We start from the raw sequence: 17,673 nt of genomic DNA, 5'->3' as shown, positions 1-17,673 counted from the left end.
ATACTAACAAACACGAAAATCGATCGGATCCCCGGAGATCCAACGGCACACAACTCCACAGGCCCTCCGTTAGCGCTAGATGCACCACCAGAGCGAGGATAGGGCGGGGAGTACCTTATTCTAACTTCAGGATATACCCGTCGTCTCATCATCTAAAAAAGACACTGAAAATCAAACTAAACTAAAAACGAAAACTCCCCAACGGCGAGGGACCGTGGTTCACGACTCCTCCAAGGCCCCAAGGCCACGGAGACGGAGCGAACCGATGGTATCGACGGCGAGGAGGACGGAACTGTAGATGGCTTTGTGGCTTCCGCCGCCTCCTGAGCAGTATAACTAGTTTAACTGAACTTACTAGAAGCTGGGTAAAGAGACAGGCCCAGCGTTGATCTGCATCCTCACGTTCGTCCGTCAGAGGTAGCTTGCCGAAGTCTTTGCACACTTGTATTCTTCGGAATACAAAGACGAGCACAGAGAGGATTTAGAAGCGCCGGCCCTGACACCTACAATTGCAGGGATAGTCCGTGAGTGGCTCAGTAAGATTTGCCATCTACAATGTTGAAAGATAAGAGCATCTCCAGCCGCGTCCCCCAAAGGGATTTGGGCGTGCCGGATAAAAAATGCGTTCCAGCCACGTCCCCCAAAGCCCATTTTTGTCCGGCGTGCCCCGATACGGTGTCCGGCGCCCGAGCCCATCCCCATCCCACAGGGGACGCACCGGGGACGCCGGACACAACAAAAAGCGAGGCGAACCGACGCGGGTCCGACCCGTCAGCGGCTCGGAAGGCTAAAACCCCGTCGCCTACCTTTGGTCAAGCGACGTTAATGGCGTCCCTGTTTTCCCAGGCGACGCAGGGACGCGTCTCGTCGTGCATGGCCGCGTGGCCGTCCGCGCCGGCGTTATTGCGTGCAACCACCCGCTGCCGCCGCTGTTTTAAGACGCCCTGCAGTTCTCACCGCTCACAAACCTTCTCGTCGCCGCCGCCTCCCCCTCCCAGATCTTCTCCTCGCCGCTCCAAAAATGTCGAGCTCGTCCTCCCGCAAGATCGCCGCGGCGAACGGCTTCAGCCGCGGCAGCCTCACCGTGCCGGAGGCGTGGGCGATGTACCACGTCCGGTATCCAGTCCCGCCGGATATGCGGCTGCCAAGCAGCGGCGGCTGGAAGATGGCCGTGAACGGCATTGGCGTCCCGCCGCCGCCGAAGCCGGGCACGGAGCAATGGAGGGACGCCATCAAGGCCCGGCGGGCTCAACTCACCGCCGAGGAGCGGTTGGATCCGACGTGGGCGGTTAACAACAACGATGCCTGGTGGACGACGTACTTCAAGGCGAAGTACGACGTCGAGATGTACAGCACCGACGGGCTCGTCGGTGGCCCCAACAGCTGGAACAAGGACGGTCGCGCCCTGTTCTGGAGCGTTCCGGGGCGCACCCTCGACAACGTCATCCGCGGCATCCGCAACGGCGCTCCAAGGTTGGAGATGCCGTCGTCACCGCCGCCGTCTCCTCAATGGCAGCCGAGGAGGACGACGTACTCGTCCTCCTCACACTCTTCTTCCTCGGGACCGGCGCGATCGACGCCGTCCTCGTCGTACCGGTCGGCGCCCTACACCGTCCCCAAACGGGAGGTGAAGGAGGAGCCGGCGACGCCCGTCAACACGAGGCGTGGCAGCAGCGGCAGTGGCAGCCGGCGGCAGCAAGGGAGGCGCGGCGGCGCCCTCCTCATCCCGAAGCCGGAGGTGAAGGAGGAGCCGGAGGAAGTGTCGCAGGCGGCGCTGCTGGCGGAGTACGAGCGGCAGCAGCGGCTCATCGCCAGCAGCGACGACCCCGAGGACTGCCCAGGGCTGCGGGCGGCGTTCTTGGCATCCATGAATGACAAGGACGCCTGGAGGGGCGACCTCGACGCGGCGATCGCCATGTCCATCTGCGACTCCGGCAAGCCGCTGGTGGACCTCACCGACGACGGCGAGGCAGGACCAAGCGGCTTGGTGAAGGACGAGCCCGTCGAGGAGTGCGTCAAGCAGGAGGTCGTCACCGACGACATGTACAACTTCCACCAGTACTACGACGCCTCCGGCCGCCGCAAGTACTTCTAGATTAGGTTTAGTTTAAATTTAGTCAAATTTCGTTCGAATCTATGTAATATATGGCAAGTTTGGATGAATCTCGCTTAAGCTTCGAAATTTGGTTTGGGGGACGCGACTGGGGAGCGACGTCCCCTAAACGCGGCACGAACGAAATACGTCCCTCAAACCCTCAATTCGGCGCGGTTTGGGAGACGGTTTGGGGGACGCGACTGAAGATGCTTTAACCACCAGACCTTCATAGAGCACGTCCTGCAAGAGGCAGTCCGGCAGGCCACTCAGCCGGTCATGATGGCACTGTGGACACGCATGCACGAAGAGAAGGATCGCGCGAGAGCCGGTTTGCCAGGAGACCGGTGGTGTGTTTTATGGCGCCGGCCGATCGAATTTGAACCCGGATGGAATTCAGTTAGATGCCTTATACGGGAGTAGTACGATTTGAGAGTTGTGACGCGGCCGGAAAACTAATGCATATGCTTATTGGTACGGAAACCGTGTCCGTGTGAACAAAGACATATGAAACGAGCGAGGAAATATATGCGGATGTACTTCTTAGGGTTGGGATTGACAGATTAAGCAGCAATCGGCCCAAGATTGATTAAGTAGGTCATCAAACCGTCGGCACACGCGGGCCATGTCGCAGCCAACGCAGTGGTCCGACCTCCCCGGCGAACTCCTCCACCTGGTCTGCGCCAAACTCGTGGGCACGCTCCGCCGTACCCGCTTCGCCGCCGTATGCAAGTCCTGGCGATCCGCGGCGATTGCTTCGCGGCAGGCAGCGCCGCCTGCCTTGCCGTGGCTAATTTTCTCCTTGCAGAAGAACGAAGACGATGGGAAGAAGAAACGTCTGTACTGTCCCGATGATGCCGAGGTCTTGCCAATCGCTCTGCCAAGCGAGACGTTTGGGGGCTTTCTCGTGGGAGCTCACGACGGCGGCTGGGTCGCCACTCTAGCGCCTAACCTGACCTTTGCAGTCCTGAACCTCTTCTCCGGCATCGAGGTGCCGTTATCTGAGAGACAGGAGAGGCCCGCCTTCATCGTCCGCAAGGTAATCTTCTCGGAGCCTCCCACCTCGAGCGGCTGCATCCTCGCCGCCATCACCCACCATTGCAGCATCGCGGTATGTAGGGTCGGCTGTCCGGAAGATGGGTGGACCATGAAACAACTTGGCGGGGCTAGGTTCGTGGACATCGCATTCTACAACGGTGAGCTCTATGGCCTCACAGGCCGCGCGGACCTTATCAGGTTTGAAATAGATGTGAACAAACATGGTATGGCTGTTGTCACCGGCGACCCCCAGTGGCTGTCCATCCGAAAGGGCAGCAGCAGCACCTTAGGACATACTCGCTACATATTTGAACTGCACGGGAAACTAACGATGGCGGTACGAAATTGTTGGTCACATGATCCGAGGCACAACAATGAGCTTTTCTTCAAGGTGTTTCAGCTCGCCGATGAAGCAGTGGCGTCGTCGCAGTACAGCTATAAGTGGGAGGAACTAAGGAGGTTGGGTGACTACACCTTGTTTGTAGGGCACAACTGGTCAAAGGCGGTGTATGTGGGGGCGGAAGAGCGCGGCTTGGTGCAGAGAAACTGCATCTACGCTGATGACGTGATGTACCTGGCGACCTTGGATAGCCATGGTAACCGTGTATATGAGATGCAACATGAAAGAGATAGCAGTGGCCTACCTACTATCAAGTCAGTTGGAAGCCGCGTAGTGGGTGTTGTTCCTCCAGATGGAATGTGGGTGCTGCCTCCAAATTTTTAGCCGGCCGGCCAGGAGTGGTTTATAAGTTTGTTTCTACTATATCAAGTTCTCTTTTACCAAATTAATAGGCATTCGATCCATCTTGAATTATAGTTTCTTTATGTCACAAATACTTAGGAGTATATTTTATCTTATGAAGCATGATGTATTTTTTTCCTTTTCAGTTATTATATGGATATTAAGTGTGGTACTGTGTAATACTCCCTCCATCACATAAAAATTATCTTAGATTTGTCAAAATCATTTACAGTGTGGATACATCCAAATTTTAACAAATCCAAGACAAATTTCATGAGACGGAGGGAGTACAAGCAATTGAATCGTCCATTTAATCATTATGATCATACGGGCTCGCGCTTTTAGTATGAACTTTACAAAATAAGATTTAGCTGCACAGTGGCTTTCATAATCAAATAATCATACTCATTGCCCATTACATATACTTTATATGTTGCGGTTCTTATTTGCCCCTAAACATGTGTTTCTTTGTTCTTCCAGTTTCCATAAAAAGACTGATGATCAAATTCATTCTCGCCCTACATTTTCTCGATCTTGGCTCTCACCACGCCACCATCCTAGCAACAGTGTGTTTGCAGGCGGTTTGTTGTAAAGCTAAATAATAGAATGGTCATTGCATTGCTCCCACTTGGGCAGAGGGGAATTTTTTTTCACCTTTTATAATGTTCCTAAAGTGAATATTAAAATAAAGAAAATATGATATTCATGTTTGGCAACTAGGGTACATACTATTGTGAATTGTTTTACAAAATAAGTAAAGTTGAAAAACAAATTACAATTGCAAACGTCATCAAAAGTTCAAAGCAATTAAAAAATCACCTAAACAACATAAATGAACTACTGGTATTAACTTGTCAAAATATTTCATCTATAGGCATCTGAACACCTTCGGTAACAGGTCGTCAACTCAGGCCACGGGGACAAGGGAAGTAGAAGTCATGTCCGTCATCTTGTAGATCACTAGGCCGGTAACTGTCGAAGAAATTTCCCACAATAGTGAAAAGGGGTGGCGTACCTATGGTGATCTGAGAGGTTAGCATACTTACAAGATTTATACAGGTTCGGGCTCAAGGAAACATTGTCGAGTACAAATCCTACTCATTTTTTAGGTGAATTCTATTTTTTATGCTCTTGTTTTTTATGTTTTTTTGTAGATTTTGAATATGCCGAGTCATATATATTCACGAAGAACGCAAGGTTACTAGGTGCTCTGGTAGGCATACATGTAGGAAGTATAGTCGTGTATAAATTAGCTAGTTTGTTCTGGGTTTATGTCTACTATGCTTACCTTTTACACAATATTTTCCTTGCTCTCCATGCTCCAACTGAACTTTGTTTCATCGTGTCGACCTACTCCATTCTGATGTGTCTGTCTTTACCTTCTTTTACATACCCTGTGTTCAAACTAGCCCCAAATGTATCTCCATTTGGATGCATCTTTGTCTTGGTGATTTGTTTGCTTGATTAATTCGAGTGCATCTAGGTGTTCCCCTGAGTGGAAAACACATATGAGTGGCTATTTGAAAGACTGAGATGGGAAGAATACACGGGGAGGTGAATTATATTGGAGTTTGTGAAAAATAATACAGGTGGAAACTAAGGGAGTTAACCGACATGAGCGGATGGAAAAAGGAAACAACCGGCACCCCAAAAGGGATAGAAGTAAAAGGATACACGAAAGGCAACCGAAAAGCAGAGCTCCACAAAAGTTGAGAGCGCAACGAAATAATAGAATCAGCCGGTAATGTAGGAGAACAAACAGGATGAAAATATATAGAAACACGGCAAGCCTGCAAAATCAAAATCATGACCAGAACCCCTACAAAAGAACCGCCATGCCCAGAAAACTGGATGTGTGGCGACACCGCAAAAATAGTTAAGAGGGAAAATCGATTGAACAATTTCCAAAATGCTAATAAAGCGTCATTCTCGCTCTCTTTGTTACTAGGATTAATGGGTGTTGTTAAGAAAGAGGTACTAGTTAAAGAATTTGTTCTTCTTACGTTGGTCACACGATGAACAATTTGATTTTGATGGCCATGAACCTTGAAAACAGTGACCTATGCTATGCAGATAGGGCATTGCCGATATGTTGTGGTTTTTTTTCAAAATGGTGCCCATATGTTGTGTATGTGCACAAAAACATCACCATGAAAATTTAGCACACATTCTATATGAATCCATAATGGCACACTAGAGAAAAATGTGAACTCACTTTGAAGAGGCCCACCAACAAAACCTTTTAAGTGCAGGCTTTTATGCTCTGCCACAAAACCGCCACATCGGTGACTTGACACCGTCTGTTACTACCATCAATATTCCCTAGTTTACCATAATAAATTATGTGATAACCATAAATTCGTGCCAAACTTGATAAAGAGTTCTCTGATTATGCAGTTAAACATCACCAAGAATGGCTACATCAGCGATGAAGAATACTTGAGAAATCAAAGAAGGCATCATAAGCAAACCAAGGAAGATGATGCTTTGGGCGAGTGAACCCAGAATCTTCATGTTGTTTTTTGAGAGAAGTGATGCCCATGTTGAGGGGCTCGGTTACGTTTTTCTAGCCAATGGAAGAGCCCCATCGATCGGTTGCAGTTACAGGGAGAAGAAAGGAAGCGGTGGTGTAGTAACACCATCTAGTTCAGTTCCTAAAAGAAACAAAGAGACAAACATAAAAGCTCTTGAAACCTCCCTTAATCAAAACCTTGGAAACCATGGAATTGTTTAGATTACACTTGAACTCATCAAGGTCCTTGCCTGGCAATGCTTTCGTAAATCCATCTGCAATTTTATCTTTGTTGGATATAAACCGAACATCAAGTAATTTGCTTCCAAATTGTTCTCGTAGGAAGTGGAAATCAATTTCAATGTGTTTAGTGCGAGCATTAAATACTGGATAAACGGATAAGTAAATGGCACCAAGATTATCACACCATAAGCATGATCATGCTTTCATATGAACACCAAGTTCTTTAAAGAGAGCTTCCATCCATATAAGCTCAGCAGTAGCATTTGTTAAAGATTTGTATTCGGCTACACTGCTTGAGCGGAAACAGTTGCTTGTTTGTGGGCACTTTAAGAAATTAAGTTTCACCCAAAAAAATTGCAAAACCGCCAGTAGAGTGGTAATCATCTAGACACACTGCCCAGTCAGCCATCTTAAAAATCACTAAGTGTAGATGAGTCTTTCTGAAAAGTGATACCAGTACTCCTTGTACCTTTGATATATCTTAGAATTCTTATTGCGGTTGTCCAGTGAGTCGAGGTTGGTGCATGCAGAAACTTACACACTTTATTGACTGCAAAAGATATATCTGGATGTGTAAGCACCAATGATACTCCTATAATGTGTGATGTCCTCAGGTCAAAGAGGCTCGCCATCTTTAAGTGACAATTTACTCGTCGAAGACATGGTTGTAGGCACCGAGGTACAATTCATCATACCAACTTTGGCAATAAAATCAGCAACATATTTATCTCGTGTTAGAACCAGTCGATCATGTTGTTTCTTCACCTTGATGCCAAGAAAGAAATTTAAATCCCCAAGATCTTTGAGAGAAAAATGTGAACTCAGATCATGTAGTAAAGCAGAACTAGCTTGATTAGAGGAGATCGTCACAATAATTTCATCAACATATATTAACAGAAAATTTGTAGCATCCTTCTTTTGATATATAAATAGACATGTGTCTCCTTTGGATGACTTGAAACCAAGATCATGTAATTTTGAGCTGAGTTTGGAATACCATGCTCGAGAAGCTTGTTTGAGACCATAAATAGTTTTATCAAGCTTGCATATATGATGTCAATATTGTGGATTTTCAAACCCAGGTGGTTGTTTAATATAAACCTCCTCTTCCAGAATGCCATGAAGAAACACATTCTTCACGTCTAGGTGACGTAAGCTCCTTCTCCTGAAAATAGGGAGTGCTAATACAAGACGAATATTAGCTGCTTTGACAACATGATTGAAAGTGTCCTCATAGTCAATATGATAGTGTTTTTTAAATCCTTTAGCAACAAGACGTGCTTAGTACCTGCAAATAGTATTATCTGAGTTTTTCTTTACGCGCTATACCCACTTGCAATCAATCAAATTCTTAGTGGAACAAGGTGACACAAGATGCCATTTTTTTGTTGTGCATAACTGCATCATATTGTTCTTTCATGGCATCTTGTCAACACTTATTTCCAAGTGCTTTAGAGGGATTACGTGATTCAGATGTAAATGTAAGCATACCATAGCGAATAGTTCCATTCGTAAAAATTCTTGGCTTTAGTATACCATGTTGAAGACGTGTACGTGGACGTGCAGCAGATGATGACACTGGATTCTTGGTGTAGATCATCTTAAGGAGACAACCCCAACTGCCAAGGAATCAACATGCGATGTCGATGATCCCGTGTAGCTATTGTTGTGTCCGGCTGAAGGTTTAATCGGCACAGAGGATCGTAGTGGTGGGGACCAATGCTTTGTAGAGGATCCTATGTGGCTGTTGTTGTGGCAAGCCGAAGAATGATTCGGCGTAGAGGATCCTGGAGGCAGGGACCACAGGGACCCGGGCGGGGTCGCAGGTGGTGATGTGGTGGTGGAGCATTCACGCGCAGTGCCGCTGTGATGCATAGATGCTAGCTCGGTGGAGGAAGACTGATGCCCACAGAATGTCCGCGCCTAATCCGAGGATGATTTTGAAACAGAAACTGCAGGAGAATCAGCATGGGGAATAGTACATGAGAAAGTACTATGAGTACCTGGTACTTCTCTGGATTCTACATTTTCACTCAAATTTTCTTCAGAATTTTCACTTGGCATTGCACTTGCCCCTTGGTTGTTAACTTGTTATCTTCTGAGTACTTAACATGTTCATGTGGAGGATTAGTAGCAATGGGCACAATAAACATGGAATTATCAACATGATCCCCCTCATTATTTGATGTGAGAGATGTAGGTGAAGCTAAAAGAAGAATTTCCTTACGAAGTCGTCTACCCGCATTAGGATTAAGATGGGCAAATAGAAAAAAAGTCTTATCGAAGACTACATCACGGGAGATGTAAACACAACCAGCGGTCACATCTAGACATTTAAACTCTTTGTGGAGAGTTCTATAACCGAAGGAGACACATTGTTTTGAACGAAAAGAAAGTTTGCCAGTGTTATAAGGTCGAAGGTTAGGCCATCAAGCACACCCAAATATACGAAGTGACTCATAGTTTGGTTTAACACCAAGAAGTTTTTCTGTAGGAGTCATGAGATTTAACACTTTTGTAGGGAGTAAATTAATAAGAAAAGTGGATGTGAGAAAGGCTTCATCGCAAAATTTGAGTGCCATAGATGCATTGGCGAGTAATGCAAGACCAACTTCTACAATGTGATGATGTTTTCGTTCAGCCAACCCATTTTGTTGATGGGCATATGGACAGGAAACATGATGAGTTATGCCAACTATTTGGAAGAAACTGTTGAGTTTTTCATATTCTCCACCCCAATCATTTTTCATAATGATAATCTTTTGATTACATTTTTTTCAACAAGTTTCAGAAAATTAAGAAAAACTTAATAAACTTCAGATCGTTTTAAGCAATATATATAAATGAATTTGCTAAAATTATCAATAAAGTAGGAAACATGTCCAGTAAAAACCCTACTCATTTTTTAGGTGAATTCTATTTTGTATGCTCTAGTTTTTATGTTTTTGTACATTTTGAATATGCCGAGTCATATATATGATGTTCAGGTGTGCCTTCGGGGTGTTCCGCAAGCCCCAGCTACCCTATATTCACGAACAACGTAAGGTTACTAGGTTCTCTAATAGGTATTCATGTAGGAAGTATAATCGCGTATAAATTAGCTAGTTTGTTCTGGGTTTATGTCTATGCTTACCTTTTATTCAAGATTTTCCTTGATCTCCACGCTCCAACTTAACTTTGTTTCATCGTGTCGGCCTACTCCATTCTGATGTGTCTGTCTTTACCTTCTTTTACATACCATATGTTCAAACTAGCCCCAAATGTTTCTCCATTTAGCCGCATCTTTGTCTTGGTGATTTGTTTTCTTGATTAATTCACCGGTAGAAAAAGAGGCTTCCGTCCAGCCCCATTAGTCGCGAAATATAGGAACCGCGACTAATGGAGTCTTTAGTCGCGGTTCGGGAGGCGAACCGCGACCAAAGGCCTGGGCCCAGGGCGCTCGGTGGCCAGCTGGTGGACGGTAGGAGACTAAAGGTGCCCGGAGGCCTTTAGTCGCGGTTGGCCAGGCCAACCGCGACTAAAGCCCCACCCCTATATATACCGTTCAGCCCACTGCACTTAGTCATTTAGTGCCACTTCTCTTCACAAACTTCACAAGGGGGTGTTAGGTTTGCTTTTGGCTCCTCTTATGCACACAAAGTGTTTGATGAAATGCCCCAAGAGCATGAAACAAACATGATATGAAGTGCCGGAGCCACACTTGAGCTTCCTCATTTATTTTTTCCTCCTCGATCGCGGTTAGCAACTTGAACCTTTCATATGTATCATTGATAAAATATGCATGTGTGTAGTTCATTGTTTAATTTCTATTGTTTGTAGCTAGTTAGTTTAACAAATGCATGATGGTTAATTATATATTTTATATTATAATAATGCAGATGAATCGGCAATGGATGTACGGTAACCGACTCTCCGGCGAGTTCACTACGGGTTTGAAAGATTTCTTCGTAGTGGCTAATGCGAATAAGCAGAAGGGTTTTGTTATCTGTCCATGTGTTGACTGTAAGAATCAGAAGGGTTACTCTTCCTCAAGAGAAGTTCACCTGCACCTGCTTCGGCACGGTTTCATGCCAAGCTATAATTGTTGGACCAAGCATGGAGAAAGAGGGGTTATAATGGAAGAAGATGAAGAAGGGGATGATTTCATCGATGAAAACTATCTTGATCATTTCGGTGATACTTTCATGGAGGATGTCGAAGGTGAAGGGGAAGGTGAAGAAGAGGCACGTGATGAGCCCGCTGATGATCTTGGTCGGACCATTGCTGATGCACGGAGACGCTGCGAAACTGAAAAGGAGAGGGAGAATTTGGATCGCATGTTAGAGGATCACAAAAAGTCGATGTACCCAGGATGCGATAATGGTCTGAAAAAGCTGGGCTGCACACTGGATTTGCTGAAATGGAAGGCACAGGCAGGTGTAGCTGACTTGGCATTTGAAGATTTGCTGAAAATGTTGAAGAATATGTTTCCAAAGAATAACGAGTTGCCCGCCGATACGTACGAAGCAAAGAAGGTTGTCTCGCCCTCTAGGTTTAGAGGTTACGAAGATACATGCATGTATCAACGATCGCATCCTCTACCGCGGTGAATACGAGAATTTGAATGAATGTTCGGTATGCACTCGCATTGTGTTATAAGATCGAGGCGATGACCCCGGTGACGATGTTGAGGGCGAGAAACCCGGGAAGAGGGTTCCCGCCAAGGTGATGTGGTATGCTCCTATAATACCACGGTTGAAACGTCCGTTCAGGAACAAAGAGCATGACAAGTTGTTGCGATGGCACAAAGAGGACCGTAAGTCGGACGGGGAGTTCGGACACCCCGCGGATGGAACGCAATGGAGAAAGATCGACGAGAGAGTTCAAAGATTTTGCAGCCGGCGCAAGGAACATAAGATTTGGTCTAAGTACAGATGGCATGAATCCTTTTGGCGAGCGAGCTCCAGCCATAGCACTCGGCCCGTGACTCTATGCATCTACAACCTTCCTCCTTGGTTGTGCATGAAGAGGAAGTTCATTATGATGCCAGTGCTCATCCAAGGTCCGAAGCAACCCGGCAACGACATCGATGTGTACCTAAGGCCATTAGTTGATGAACTTTTACAGTTGTGGGGCAGACCTGGTGTCCGCGTGTGGGATGAGCACAAAGAAGAGGAATTTGACCTGCGAGCGTTGCTTTTCGTAACCATCAACGATTGGCCTGCTCTTAGTAACCTTTCGAGACTGTCAAATAAGGGATACAATGCATGCACGCACTGCTTACATGAGACTGAAAGTGTACATTTGCCAAATTGTAAGAAGAACGTGTACCTTGGACATCGTCGATTTCTTCCGAAAATTCATCCAGTAAGAAAGAAAGGCAAGCATTACAACGGCAAGGCAGATCACCGGCCGAAGCCTGTGGAACGCACTGGTGCTGAGGTATTTGATATGGTCAAGGATTTGAAAGTCATCTTTGGAAAGGGTCTCGGCGGACAATCGGTTCCGAAGGGAGCCGACGGGCACGCACCCATGTGGAAGAAGAAATCTATATTCGGGAGCTAGAATATTGGAAAGTCCTAGATGTCCGCTCTGCAATCGACGTGATGCATGTTACGAAGAATATTTGTGTGAACCTCCTAAGCTTCTTGGGCGTGTATGGGAAGACAAATGATACAAAGGAAGCACGGCAGGACCAGCAACGTTTGAAAGACCCTGATGACCGGCATCCGGAATGGTTTCAAGGTCGTGCCAGCTACGCTCTGACCAAATAAGAGAAGGTCATCTTTTTTGAATGCCTGAGCGATACGAAGGTCCCGTCCGGATTCTCGTCCAATATAAAGGGAATAATAAACATGGCGGAGAAAAAAGTTCCAAAACCTGAAGTCTCACGACGCCACGTGATTATGACGCAATTGCTTCCGATTGCTTTGAGGGGCTCCTGCCGGAAAATGTTCGAGTAGCCATTGTGAAGCTATGTGCATTCCTCAATGCAATCTCTCAGAAGGTAATCAATCCAGAAGTTCTACCATGGTTACAGAACGATGTGGTCCAATGTCTTGTCAGTTTCGAGTTGGTGTTCCCGCCATCCTTCTTCAATATTATGACGCACCTCCTGGTTCACCTAGTCAAAGAGGTTTCCATTCTCGGTCCTGTATTTCTACACAATATGTTCCCCTTCGAGAGGTTCATGGGAGTATTAAAGAAATATGTTCGTAACCGTGCTAGGCCAGAAGGAAGCATCGCCAAGGGCTATGGATATGAGGAGGTAATTGAGTTTTGTGTTGACTTTGTTCCTGACCTTAAGCCAATTGGTCTTCCTCGATTGCGGCATGAGGGGAGACTAAGTGGAAAAGGCACGATCGGAAGGAAATCAACGATATGTATGGACGGCCATTCTATGACTGAAGCACACCACACAGTTCTGACCAATTCCAGCTTGGTGGCTCCATACTTTGAGAAACACAAGAATATTTTACGCTCGGACAACCCGGGGAAGCCTAAATCCTGGATTAGGAAGGCCCACATGGAGACTTTCGGCAGTTGGTTGAGAAAACATTTAATGAATGACATTGATGTTGTAGATCAGCTGTACATGTTGGCCAAGACACCATCTTCAACTATAACGACTTTCCAAGGGTACGATATAAATGGGAATACATTTACACGATCACCCAAGATAAAAAGAGCACCAACCAAAACAGTGGTGTCCTCTTTGATGTAGGAACCGAGAATGGGCAAAAGGTCGCATATTATGGTTACATAGAGGAGATATGGGAACTTGACTATGGACCCTCCTTTAAGGTCCCTTTGTTCCGGTGCAAATGGTTCAAGCTAATAGGAGGTGGGGTAAAGGTGGACCAGCAATACGGAATGACAATGGTGGATTTCAACAATCTTGGTTACCTTGACGAACCATTCGTCCTAGCGAAAGATGTCGCTCAGGTTTTCTATGTGAAGGACATGAGTAGCAAACCGAGGAAACGGAAAGATAAGAAAACGATCAATACATCATGCGATGATCCAAAGCGCCACATTGTTCTTTCAGGGAAAAGAAACATCGTGGGAGTGGAGGACAAGACAGACATGTCAGAAGATTATAATATGTTTGCTGAAATTCCGCCCTTCAAAGTGAACACCGATCCAAGCATTAATTTAAACGATGAGGATGCTCCATGGATACGGCACAATCGTAAGCAAGCAGGGACACAAGGGAAGAAATGATGTGTAATAATTTAATGTACCAAACTTTATTGAATGGATCATGTGAATTATATTACCCGTGATGTGTTTGGTGTCCATTTTTGAACGATTCGATTGATTCGAGAAACCACACTGATGATTGATACGTCTCCAACGTACCTATAATTTCTGATGTTCCGTGCTTGTTTTATGACAATACTTACATGTTTTGCTTGCACTTTATAATGTTTTTATGCATTTTCTGGAACTAACCTATTAACAAGATGCCGAAGTGCCAGTTCCTGTTTTCTGCTGTTTTTTTGGTTCCAGAAAGGCTGTTCGGGCAATATTCTCGGAATTCGACGAAACAAAGACCAAACAACTTATTTTTTCCGGAACCTTCCAGAAAGTCAGAGGGGGACCAGAGGGTGCCCTGGGGGCCCCACACGTGTGGTCGGTGCGGCCCAAGGGGGGCGCGCCGCCTTACTATGAGGGGAGCCCGTGGCCCCTCCGACTCTGACTCTTCGCCTATTTAAGTCGTCCTGGCCTAAAACATCGATACCAATGGACGAAACTCCAGAAAGACTCCAGGGGCGCCGCCACCATCACGAAACTCCAATTCAGGGGACAGAAGTCTCTATTCCGACACCTGATACGTCTCCGACGTATCGATAATTTCTTATGTTCCATGCCACATTATTGATGATATCTACATGTTTTATACACATTATATGTCATATTTATGCGTTTTCCGGAACTAACCTATTGACGAGATGCCGAAGGGCCGATTCGTTGTTTTCGTTGTTTTTGGTTTCGAAATCCTAGTAAGGAAATATTCTCGGAATCGGACGAAATCAACGCCCGGCATCTTAGAATCCCCGGAAGCATCCGGAACACCCGAGAGCCGCCGAGAGAGGGGACACAGGCCCCCCAGATGATAGGCCGGCGCGGCCCAGGGTGGCCCGCGCCCCCCGTGGTGTCGTCGCCCCGTTGACCTTCTGACGCCGCCTCTTCGCCTATAAGAAGCCCCTCGACCTAAAACTTCGATACGAAAAAGCCACGGTACGAGAAACCTTCCAGAGCCGCCGCCATCGCGAAGCCAAGATCTGGGGGATAGGAGTCTCCCGTTCCGGCACGCCGCCGGGACGGGGAAGTGCCCCGGAAGGCTTCTCCATCAATAGCACCGCCATCTCCATCAACGCTGCTTGTCTCCCATGAGGAGGGAGTAGTTCTCCATCGAGGCTCGGGGCTGTACCGGTAGCTATGTGGTTAATCTCTCTCCTATGTACTTCAATACAATAATCTCATGAGCTGCCTTACATGATTGAGATTCATATGATGATGCTTGTAATCTAGATGTCATTATGCTAGTCAAGTGGGTTTTACTTATGTGATCTCCGGAGACTCCTTGTCCCACGTGTGTAAAGGTGACGATGGTGTGCACCGTGTGGGTCTCTTAGGCTATATTTCACGAATACTTATTCATCTGTTATGAATGGCATAGTGAAGTGCTTATTTATATCTCTTTATGATTGCAATGTGTTTTGTATCACAATTTATCCATGTGCTACTCTAGTGATGTTATTAAAGTAGTTTATTCCTCCTGCACGGTGTAATGGTGACAACGTGTGCATCCGTGTTAGTACTTGGCGTAGGCTATGATTATGATCTCTTGTAGATTATGAAGTTAACTATTGCTATGATGGTATTGATGTGATCTATTCCTCCTACATAGTGTGAAGGTGACAGTGTGCATGCTATGTTAGTACTTGGTTTAGTTGTGTTGATCTGTCATGCACTCTAAGGTTATTTAAATATGAACATTGAATATTGTGGAGCTTGTTAACTCCGGCATTGAGGGTTCGTGTAATCCTACACAGTTAGTGGTGTTCATCATCCAACAAGAGAGTGTAGAGTATGCATTTATCCATTCTGTTATGTGATCAAAGTTGAGAGTGTCCACTAGTGAAAGTCTAATCCCTAGGCCTTGTTCCTAAATACTGCTATCGCTGCTTGTTTACTGTTTTACTGCGTTACTACTGCTTGCGTTACTACTCGCTTGTTTACTGTCCTGGGCAAAGCACTTTTCTAGTGCCGTTGCCACTGCTCATACTTATTTATACCACCTGTATTTCACTATCTCTTCGCCGAACTAGTGCACCTATTAGGTGTGTTGGGGACACAAGAGACTTCTTGCTTTGTGGTTGCAGGGTTTGCATGAGAGGGATATCTTTGTCCTCTTCCTCCCTGAGTTCAATAAACCTTGGGTGATCCACTTAAGGGAAACTTGCTGCTGTTCTACAAACCTCTGCTCTTGGAGGCCCAACACTGTCTACAGGAAAAGGAGGGGGCGTAGACATCAAGCTATTTTCTGGCGCCGTTGCCGGGGAGGAAAGGTAAAAGGTACTCACACTCCGGATCTCGGCTACTAAGCTATTTTCGCCGTTGTAAGTACTCGAAGTTATTTCCTTTAGATCCTGCAATTGCATCTTTTTGTTTCTTGTTCACACTAGTTTGGCATAATGGACAACAATGAGCTTCTTATTCTATTTCCTGATTTAAGACATGGATGGTTTGATGCTAAAATTAAAAAACCTATGGAACATATTAGTATGAACGCTTTGAACACCATTGTTGCTAATGATATGGAAAATGCTAAGCTTGGGGAAGCTGGTTTTCATGATATTTTTAGTCCCCCAAGCATTGAGGAGAAAATTTTCTTTGATGATACTTTGCATCCCATATACGATGATTATAATGATAGTGGTCTTTTGGTGCCATCTACTATGGAGAGTAATTTTTATGATGATAATTCTATGCCTCCTACACTTGATGAGAATAGTAATGATAGCTACTTTGTTGAATTTGCTCCCACTACAATTAATAAAATTAATTATGCCTATGTGGAGAGTAATAATTTTATGCGTGAGACTCATGATAAGAATGCTTTATGTGATAGTTATATAGTTGAGTTTGCTCATGATGCTACTGAAAGTTATTATGAGAGAGGAAAATATGGTTGTAGAAATTTTCATGTTACTAAAATGCCTCTCTATGTGCTGAAATTTTTGAAGCTACACTTGTTTTATCTTCCTATGCTTGTTACTTTGCTCCTCATGAACTTGTTTACTTACAAGATTCCTATGCATAGGAAGCATGTTAGACTTAAATGTGTTTTGAATTTGCCTCTTGATGCTCTCTTTTGCTTCAACTACTATTTCCTGGGAGTGCATCATTAAAACTGCTGAGCCCATCTTAATGGCTATAAAGAAAGCACTTCTTGGGAGATAACCCATGTGTTTATTTTACTACAGTACTTTGTTTTATATTTGTGTCTTGGAAGTTTTTACTACTGTAGCAACCTCTCCTTATCTTATTTTATTGCATTTGTTGAGCCAAGTAAAGTCTTTGATAGTAAGGTTCATACTAGATTTGGATTACTGCGCAGAAACAGATTTCTTGCTGTCACGAATCTGGGCCTAATTCTCTGTAGGTAACTCAGGAAAATCTTCCAATTTACGTGCGTGATCCTCAGATATGTACGCAACTTTCATTCAATATGGGCATTTTCATCTGAGTAAGTCTGGTGCCACTTTAAAATTCATCTTTACGGACTGTTCTGTTTTGACAGATTCTGCCTTTTATTTCGCATTGCCTCTTTTGCTGTGTTGGATGGATTTCTTTGTTCCATTGACTTCCAGTAGCTTTGTGCAATGTCCAGAAGTGTTAAGAATGATTGTGTCACCTCTGAACATGTGAAATTTTTGATTATGCACTAACCCTCTAATGAGTTTGTTTTGAGTTTGGTGTGGAGGAAGTTTTCAAGGGTCAAGAGAGGAGGATGATATACTATGATCAAGAAGAGTGAATAGTCTAAGCTTGGGG

Source organism: Lolium rigidum, chromosome 2, assembly GCF_022539505.1.
Source record: "Lolium rigidum isolate FL_2022 chromosome 2, APGP_CSIRO_Lrig_0.1, whole genome shotgun sequence".
In the NCBI taxonomy this organism is placed as follows: Eukaryota; Viridiplantae; Streptophyta; class Magnoliopsida; order Poales; family Poaceae; genus Lolium; species Lolium rigidum.
Note: the sequence above shows the minus strand (reverse complement) of the source record.